The 7,983-nt window shown below is 44.6% G+C and overlaps 1 long non-coding RNA gene across 1 annotated transcript; it reads right to left on the reverse strand.

Annotated features, from left to right (window-relative positions):
• Positions 1 to 135: 135 nt before the first annotated feature.
• Positions 136 to 7,983, reverse strand: LOC112262408. Its single transcript, XR_006084525.1, has 3 exons — positions 7,595 to 7,983; positions 1,465 to 1,550; positions 136 to 1,236 (listed from the first exon to the last, which is right to left on the reverse strand). It is a non-coding gene; the product is annotated as an uncharacterized LOC112262408 (long non-coding RNA).

Genomic DNA, 7,983 nt, shown 5'->3' on the forward strand with positions numbered 1-7,983 from the left:
CCTAACTGGGATATTATGCTTTCATAGATTTCTCTAATGAACCATTTTGGGTGTCTTGTAAATGAATAGTGATTGTGTTCAACTGAACCTCATCTGCTTCTTTTGCTCAATTTAATTATTTCAAATACTTTGGGATTTCTTGGTTGTTGTGATTTTTGTTAGTGTTGTTTAATGTGCAGGCATGAACCATTCTGTACTTTTTGATTTAAAAATGTTTTTAATAAAATGTGAATGCTATATGATTACACACAAATGACACAGTGCCGCACAGATGAAGTTAAGATTAACCCTACATTAAAACAATCCAAATCTTAAACCCAACTATGGAACAATGAAAAGATGAACACAGGAGAGGTGTGTAAAATAGAGCAGCAACATTATACACCCTTATTCATTCCAGAAGCCTCTGTTGTGGCTCTATAAGCTGGCTCTGTAGTGTCTCTTTGAAGGGGTATATGGGAAGCTGCAACAAAGAGTGACAGGTCAGTGCCTCTGGGAAATGCTTTTGGGAGGAGTTGAGAAGGGTTTGGACCCTCTTCCTGGTCTGGTTCATACCCAGGATGGGCACACGATCACAGGTGGTAAAAGAGGGAAGGGCAGTAAATGACATAATATAACTTAAATTCTCAGTAGCCTACTTATGTGTTCATCTGTTATAATGAAAATGTTGCACACTTACACATGAAAGCGTTCTTTTAATCTCCTGTCAGTTCCTCAAACACCTCCCAGAGTGTGATGATGTTGGGATGCCCATAATATGGTGAAGCAATAGACACTTGACACGATTCAAACCATTTGTCAAATCAATGTATTAAAAACAACATTTTAGCCAGGTTGCAGAATGTGTTACACAGAACATGTTCACCATGAATCTCAAATCAACCCCAAGGACACTTGTTTTTTTTAGGCTCCTTCTTGCTCTCTGACAGGCTAGGTGACATTTTCACCATATCTTATATGTTTTTACTTGTCTAATGCTCTCAGATGAAGACAATTGGCTAGGGACAGAGTTGGGACTGAGCTTCAGTCATGTAGTAACAACACATGGTTCTGACCTGTTTCAGCGTTTCCCAGTCGACGTTCTCCTTCCCCAACACTCTCCTCAGTTCCTCTGGCTGGTAGAACTCCACCACGTCCATGTCACACACCTTGAAGAAGCTTTTCCTGAACTCTTCAAACACCTTCTCTATTGACTGGTTGAAGATGTAGTTCACATAGGTGTCAACAAACTCCTTCCTGTCAAAAGAATGACAGACCGAGTCAGCGATCCATTGAGTTGTAGCTAGTATAGGTTGGTGTCAATTCCAGTTGGTGTCAATTCAAGGAATGAGAAGACCTATTTACTTTCAATTATGGTTTTTCCATTCATACAATTACATTTCAGGTTGAGATGATTTTTGCCAAAATGGAATTGACCCCAACCCTGGTAGCTGTAGCAATGGAAAAATGTGTCATACTGCAAACCTTGTATTTTGTCAGTTGTAAATATTGCTATAATCTTGCTTGTTAGCACTTGTGACGAGGTCCACCGCTATGTCACCCCACATCACCTATAAATAGTGAGTAATGAAAATAGTGAGGTAAATGAACAATGACAACACTGCAGACTGAGGGTATGGACAAATAGATGGGAGTGATCTGGAAGAGACACACTGAAATAATATAATTGATCTTATGTTCAGTTATTCATACCGCTTCACTTCAATTAACTACAGATGTAGGATCTTAATTTGAGCCAATTTGATACAGCATGAAAATAATCCTGCAGCAACAGGAAATGTGAATTATTATGTGTATTATATTAATGGACATTTTTTGTATGGGTTGATTCATTTTTTCGTAAGGGTAAATCAAGTCTGTCATTTTAAAGTGGAAATGACTAACTTTAGAAGCCTTGTAATTACTTTTTTATTATTTTATTATTTAACCTTTATTTAACTAGGCAAGTCAGTTAAGAACAAATTCTTATTTACAACAGTGGGTTAACTGCCTTGTTCAGGGGCAGAATGACAGATTTTTACCTTGTCAGCTCGGGGATTCAATCCAGCAACCTTTCGGTTACTGGCCCAACGCTCTAACCACTAGGCTACCTGCCGCCCCAGACCTTTAAAACCTAGAATACACTATAAGTTTGCATTTCCTGCTGTACGGGAAACAACAACAAAATAGTGATCAAATTAAGATCCTACATCTGTATTATGTTACATATTATTTGTTCATTGATCTAACTGTTTAAATGCATTACATACTGAGAAAGTCATGTCCATATTTTCAACATCATCATCAGGATAATCCAAGATGTACTGCAAAGTCCTTAAAAAGCATTGAAAATAATGTGACAATAGATGTGACAATTATAAATGGGCAATCAATAAATCATTAATCAATAAAAAACTATTTATCTAAATAAGTCATCATTGTTTATCCACACAGAGCAAGAGCCATGCCCCTGAGATGCAATAAAATGCCTCGAGATGCAATTTCTTAATCTGTCCTTGGTGTCCTTATAACAAATTTATTTTATTTTTTTATTTCACCTTTATTTAACCAGGTAGGCCAGTTGAGAACAAGTTCTCATTTGCAACTGCGACCTGGCCAAGATAAAGCATAGCAGTGTGAGCAGACAACACAGAGTTACGCATGGAATAAACAATTAACAAGTCAATAACACAGTAGAAAACAAAGGGGGGAGTCTATATACAATGTGTGCAAAAGGCATGAGGAGGTAGGCAAATAATTACAATTTTGCAGATTAACACTGGAGTGATAAATGATCAGATGGTCATGTACAGGTAGAGATATTGGTGTGCAAAAGAGCAAGTAAATAAATAAAAACAGTATGGGAATGAGGTAGGTGAAAATGGGTGGGCTATTTACCAATAGACTATGTACAGCAGCAGCGATCGGTTAGCTGCTCAGATAGCTGATGTTTGAAGTTGGTGAGGGAGATAAAAGTCTCCAACTTCAGCGATTTTTGCAATTCGTTCCAGTCACAGGCAGCAGAGTACTGGAACGAAAGGCGGCCAAATGAGGTGTTGGCTTTAGGGATGATCAGTGAGATACACCTGCTGGAGCGCGTGCTACGGATGGGTGTTGCCATCGTGACCAGTGAACTGAGATAAGGCGGAGCTTTACCTAGCATGGACTTGTAGATGACCTGGAGCCAGTGGGTCTGGCGACGAATATGTAACGAGGGCCAGCCGACCAGAGCATACAGGTCGCAGTGGTGGGTGGTATAAGGTGCTTTAGTGACAAAACGGATGGCACTGTGATAGACTGCATCCAGTTTGCTGAGTAGAGTGTTGGAAGCCATTTTGTAGATGACATCGCCGAAGTCGAGGATCGGAAGGATAGTCAGTTTTACTAGGGTAAGCTTGGCGGCGTGAGTGAAGGAGGCTTTGTTGCGGAATAGAAAGCCGACTCTTGATTTGATTTTCGATTGGAGATGTTTTATATGAGTCTGGAAGGAGAGTTTGCAGTCTAGCCAGACACCTAGGTACTTATAGATGTCCACATATTCAAGGTCGGAACCATCCAGGGTGGTGATGCTAGTCGGGCATGCGGGTGCAGGCAGCGATCGGTTGAAAAGCATGCATTTGGTTTTACTAGCGTTTAAGAGCAGTTGGAGGCCACGGAAGGAGTGTTGTATGGCATTGAAGCTTGTTTGGAGGTTAGATAGCACAGTGTCCAATGACGGGCCGAAAGTATATAGAATGGTGTCGTCTGCGTAGAGGTGGATCAGGGAATCGCCTGCAGCAAGAGCAACGTCATTGATATATACAGAGAAAAGAGTCGGCCCGAGAATTGAACCCTGTGGCACCCCCATAGAGACTGCCAGAGGACCGGACAGCATGCCCTCCGATTTGACACACTGAACTCTGTCTGCAAAGTAATTGGTGAACCAGGCAAGGCAGTCATCCGAAAAACCGAGGCTACTGAGTCTGCCGATAAGAATATGGTGATTGACAGAGTCGAAAGCCTTGGCAAGGTCAATGAAGACGGCTGCACAGTACTGTCTTTTATTGATGGCGGTTATGATATCGTTTAGTACCTTGAGTGTTGCTGAGGTGCACCCGTGACCGGCTCGGAAACCAGATTGCACAGCGGAGAAGGTACGGTGGGATTCGAGATGGTCAGTGACCTGTTTGTTGACTTGGCTTTCGAAGACCTTAGATAGGCAGGGCAGGATGGATATAGGTCTGCAACAGTTTGGGTCCAGGGTGTCTCCCCCTTTGAAGAGGGGGATGACTGCGGCAGCTTTCCAATCCTTGGGGATCTCAGACGATATGAAAGAGAGGTTGAACAGGCTGGTAATAGGGGTTGCGACAATGGCGGCGGAAAGTTTCAGAAATAGGGGTCCAGATTGTCAAGCCCAGCTGATTTGTACGGGTCCAGGTTTTGCAGCTCTTTCAGAACATCTGCTATCTGGATTTGGGTAAAGGAGAACCTGGAGAGGCTTGGGCGAGGAGCTGCCGGGGGGCAGAGCTGTTGACCGAGGTTGGAGTAGCCAGGCGGAAGGCATGGCCAGCCGTTGAGAAATGCTTATTGAAGTTTTCGATAATCATGGATTTATCGGTGGTGACCGTGTTACCTAGCCTCAGTGCAGTGGGCAGCTGGGAGGAGGTGCTCTTGTTCTCCATGGACTTCACAGTGTCCCAGAACTTTTTGGAGTTGGAGCTACAGGATGCAAACTTCTGCCTGAAGAAGCTGGCCTTAGCTTTCCTGACTGACTGCGTGTATTGGTTCCGGACTTCCCTGAGCAGTTGCATATCCCGGGGACTATTCGATGCTATTGCAGTCCGCCACAGGATGTTTTTGTGCTGGTCGAGGGCAGTCAGGTCTGGGGTGAACCAAGGACTGTATCTGTTCTTAGTTCTGCATTTTTTGAACGGAGCATGCTTATCTAAAATGGTAAGGAAGTTACTTTTAAAGAATGACCAGGCATCCTCAACTGACGGGATGAGGTCAATGTCCTTCCAGGATACCCGGGCCAGGTCGATTAGAAAGGCCTGCTCACAGAAGTGTTTTAGGGAGCGTTTGACAGTGATGAGGGGTGGTCGTTTGACTGCGGCTCCGTAGCGGATACAGGCAATGAGGCAGTGAACGCTGAGATCCTGGTTGAAGACAGCGGAGGTGTATTTGGAGGTCCAGTTGGTCAGGATGACGTCTATGAGGGTGCCCTTGTTTACAGAGTTAGGGTTGTACCTGGTGGGTTCCTTGATGATTTGTGTGAGATTGAGGGCATCTAGCTTAGATTGTAGGACTGGCGGGGTGTTAAGCATATCCCAGTTTAGGTCACCTAACAGAACAAACTCTGAGGCTAGATGGGGGGCGATCAATTCACAAATGGTGTCCAGGGCACAGCTGGGAGCTGAGGGGGTCGGTAGCAGGCGGCAACAGTGAGAGACTTATTTCTGGAGAGAGTAATTTTCAAAATTAGTAGGTCGAACTGTTTGGGTATGGACCTGGAAAGTATGACATTACTTTGCAGGCTATCTCTGCAGTAGACTGCAACTCCTCCCCCTTTAGCAGTTCTATCTTGACGGAAGATGTTATAGTTGGGTATGGAAATCTCTGAATTTTTGGTGGCCTTCCTGAGCCAGGATTCAGACACAGCAAGGACATCAGGGTTAGCAGAGTGTGCTAGAGAAGTGAGTAAAACAAACTTAGGGAGGAGGCTTCTGATGTTGACATGCATGAAACCAAGGCTTTTTTGATCACAGAAGTCAACAAATGAGGGTGCCTGGGGACATGCAGGGCCTGGGTTTACCTCCACATCACCCGCGGAACAGAGAAGGAGTAGTATGAGGGTGCGGCTAAAGGCTATCAAAACTGGTCGCCTAGAGCGTTGGGGACAGAGAATAAGAGGAGCAGGTTTCTGGGCATGGTAGAATATATTCAGGGCATAGTGCGCAGACAGGGGTATGGTGGGGTGCGGGTACAGCGGGGGTAAGCCCAGGCACTGGGTGATGATGAGAGAGGTTGTGTCTCTGGACATGCTGGTTGTAATGGGTGAGGTCACCGCATGTGTGGGAGGTGGGACAAAGGAGTTATCAGGGGTATGAAGAGTAGAACTAGGGGCTCCATTGTGAACTAGAACAATGATAACTAACCTGAGCAACAGTATACAAGGCATATTGACATTTGAGAGAGACATACAGCGAGGCATACAGTAATCACAGGTGTTGAATTGGGAAAGCTAGCTTAAACATTAGGTGAGACAACAGCTAATCAGCTAGCACAACAACAGCAGGTAAAATGGCGTTGACTAGGCAACGGGGCCGTTAGATAAAACATAAACAAGCAGAATGGAGTACCGTGATTAATGGACAGTCCAGAGTGCATCAGCTATGTAGCCAAGAGATCAGTGTCCAGGGGGCAGCGGTGGATGGGGCAGGGAAGCTGGACTGGCGAGTGTTATCCAGGTTGGGAAAAAAAAGTTAACAATGACTAAATAGCTTGTAGCTAGTTAGCTGGTTAGCTTCTGGAGGTTCTTGAGTGTGTTCTAAAAATTAAAAATAATAGCGATTCCGTATCACATTGGGTGAGGCAGGTTTCCGGAAAGGTAGAAACAGATTAAAAATCAAGAAGAGATAGAAAGTAAATATGGGTCCGGTGAGTGTTTGGGACGCGGCGATTCAGACGGTTAGCAGGCCTGTGCTAACAAGCTAACAGTTCGTAGGCCCTGGCTAGACAAGCTAGCAGTTAGCAGGCCTGTGCTAACAAGCTAACAGTTCGTAGGCCCGGGCTAGACAAGCTAGCAGTTAGCAGGCCTGTGCTAACAAGCTAACAGTTCGTAGGCCCGGGCTAAACAAGGTAGCAGTTAGCGGACCGGGGCTAGACAAGCTAGCAGTTAGCAGGCCGAGTTTAGCAAGCAGGGAGATAGCGAGGGCTAGAGAGTTGGCCTTTAGGGGACGTCGCGATGGGGTGAGTCTGTTTATTCCTCTTCATGCGGTGACATCGATAGACCGGTCGTGGGCCCGGGTATTGTAGCCCAGGAGTATGCTACGGTGGTGGTACAGGTGCGCTGGCCGGGCTAGCTTCACGCTAAGTGGGTGGAAGCGCTAGCCAGGAGTAATCATCCGGGGTTGCGGTTTAGCTAGATAGCTAGTTGTGAAGATCCAGCTGAAATGTTCCGTTTGCGGTGGGAATCCAGGGATGAGTCCAGGGATGGAAAAATAAATAGGTCCGTTATGCTCTGGTTAGAGTCGCGTTGTTCGAGCTGGCGAGAGCTTTCCGAGCTAAAGGTTAGCTTAGCTGATGACCGGTTAGCTGAAGACCGCTAGCATAGCTGGTGGTTAGCCGGCTAGCTTCAGTTGAGGGGTTCCGGTTCAGTAAATATAAATACTTTAGGAAAAATAGCTACATTGGGTGAGGCGGGTTGCAGGAGAGTATTTGGAAGCTTAGGTTTAGCAAAATGTTTTTGAAGAAAAATATGTAAAAAATGAAAAATAGACGATATATACAGGGACACGACGAGACAGGACAACTTACTGCTACGCCATCTTGGAATCAACTATGAATCAAATACAACTGCCTGTAATATAATACATTACTGACTAAAGGATAAAAATACGTTATGGTATAAACTTACCCTGCTTCAATGGGGCTAAACTCTCTCAAGTCCTCTAAAGAGGGCTTGATGTTCACCAGCTTCTTGAAGAATGCCATGGTGAAGGGGAAGTGCACCATGTTGTTGTTGTACAGGGCCATCCCATAGAGAACCCCAAACAGGAAATCACGCTTCTCCTCCACTCTAGGCTGTTAGTGAGGATGGGTTGGACAAGAGACAAGAAATACACCATGAGTGAAAGTATAGGACATGCTGTTTATAACCTGATAACCTGCTTGATATGCAGTAAAGGGAAGGTAATGTGGGTTCTAGAATACAGTAGTAGGCTAGTAATACAGTAGTAATTCTGTAGTAGTTCCTCTCTAGGAACATAACATTACAGTGTTTCACTACCAGCACCTTTGAAGCTA

The sequence above is a fragment of the Oncorhynchus tshawytscha genome, linkage group LG11 (assembly GCF_018296145.1).
Source record: "Oncorhynchus tshawytscha isolate Ot180627B linkage group LG11, Otsh_v2.0, whole genome shotgun sequence".
Classification (NCBI taxonomy): Eukaryota; Metazoa; Chordata; class Actinopteri; order Salmoniformes; family Salmonidae; genus Oncorhynchus; species Oncorhynchus tshawytscha.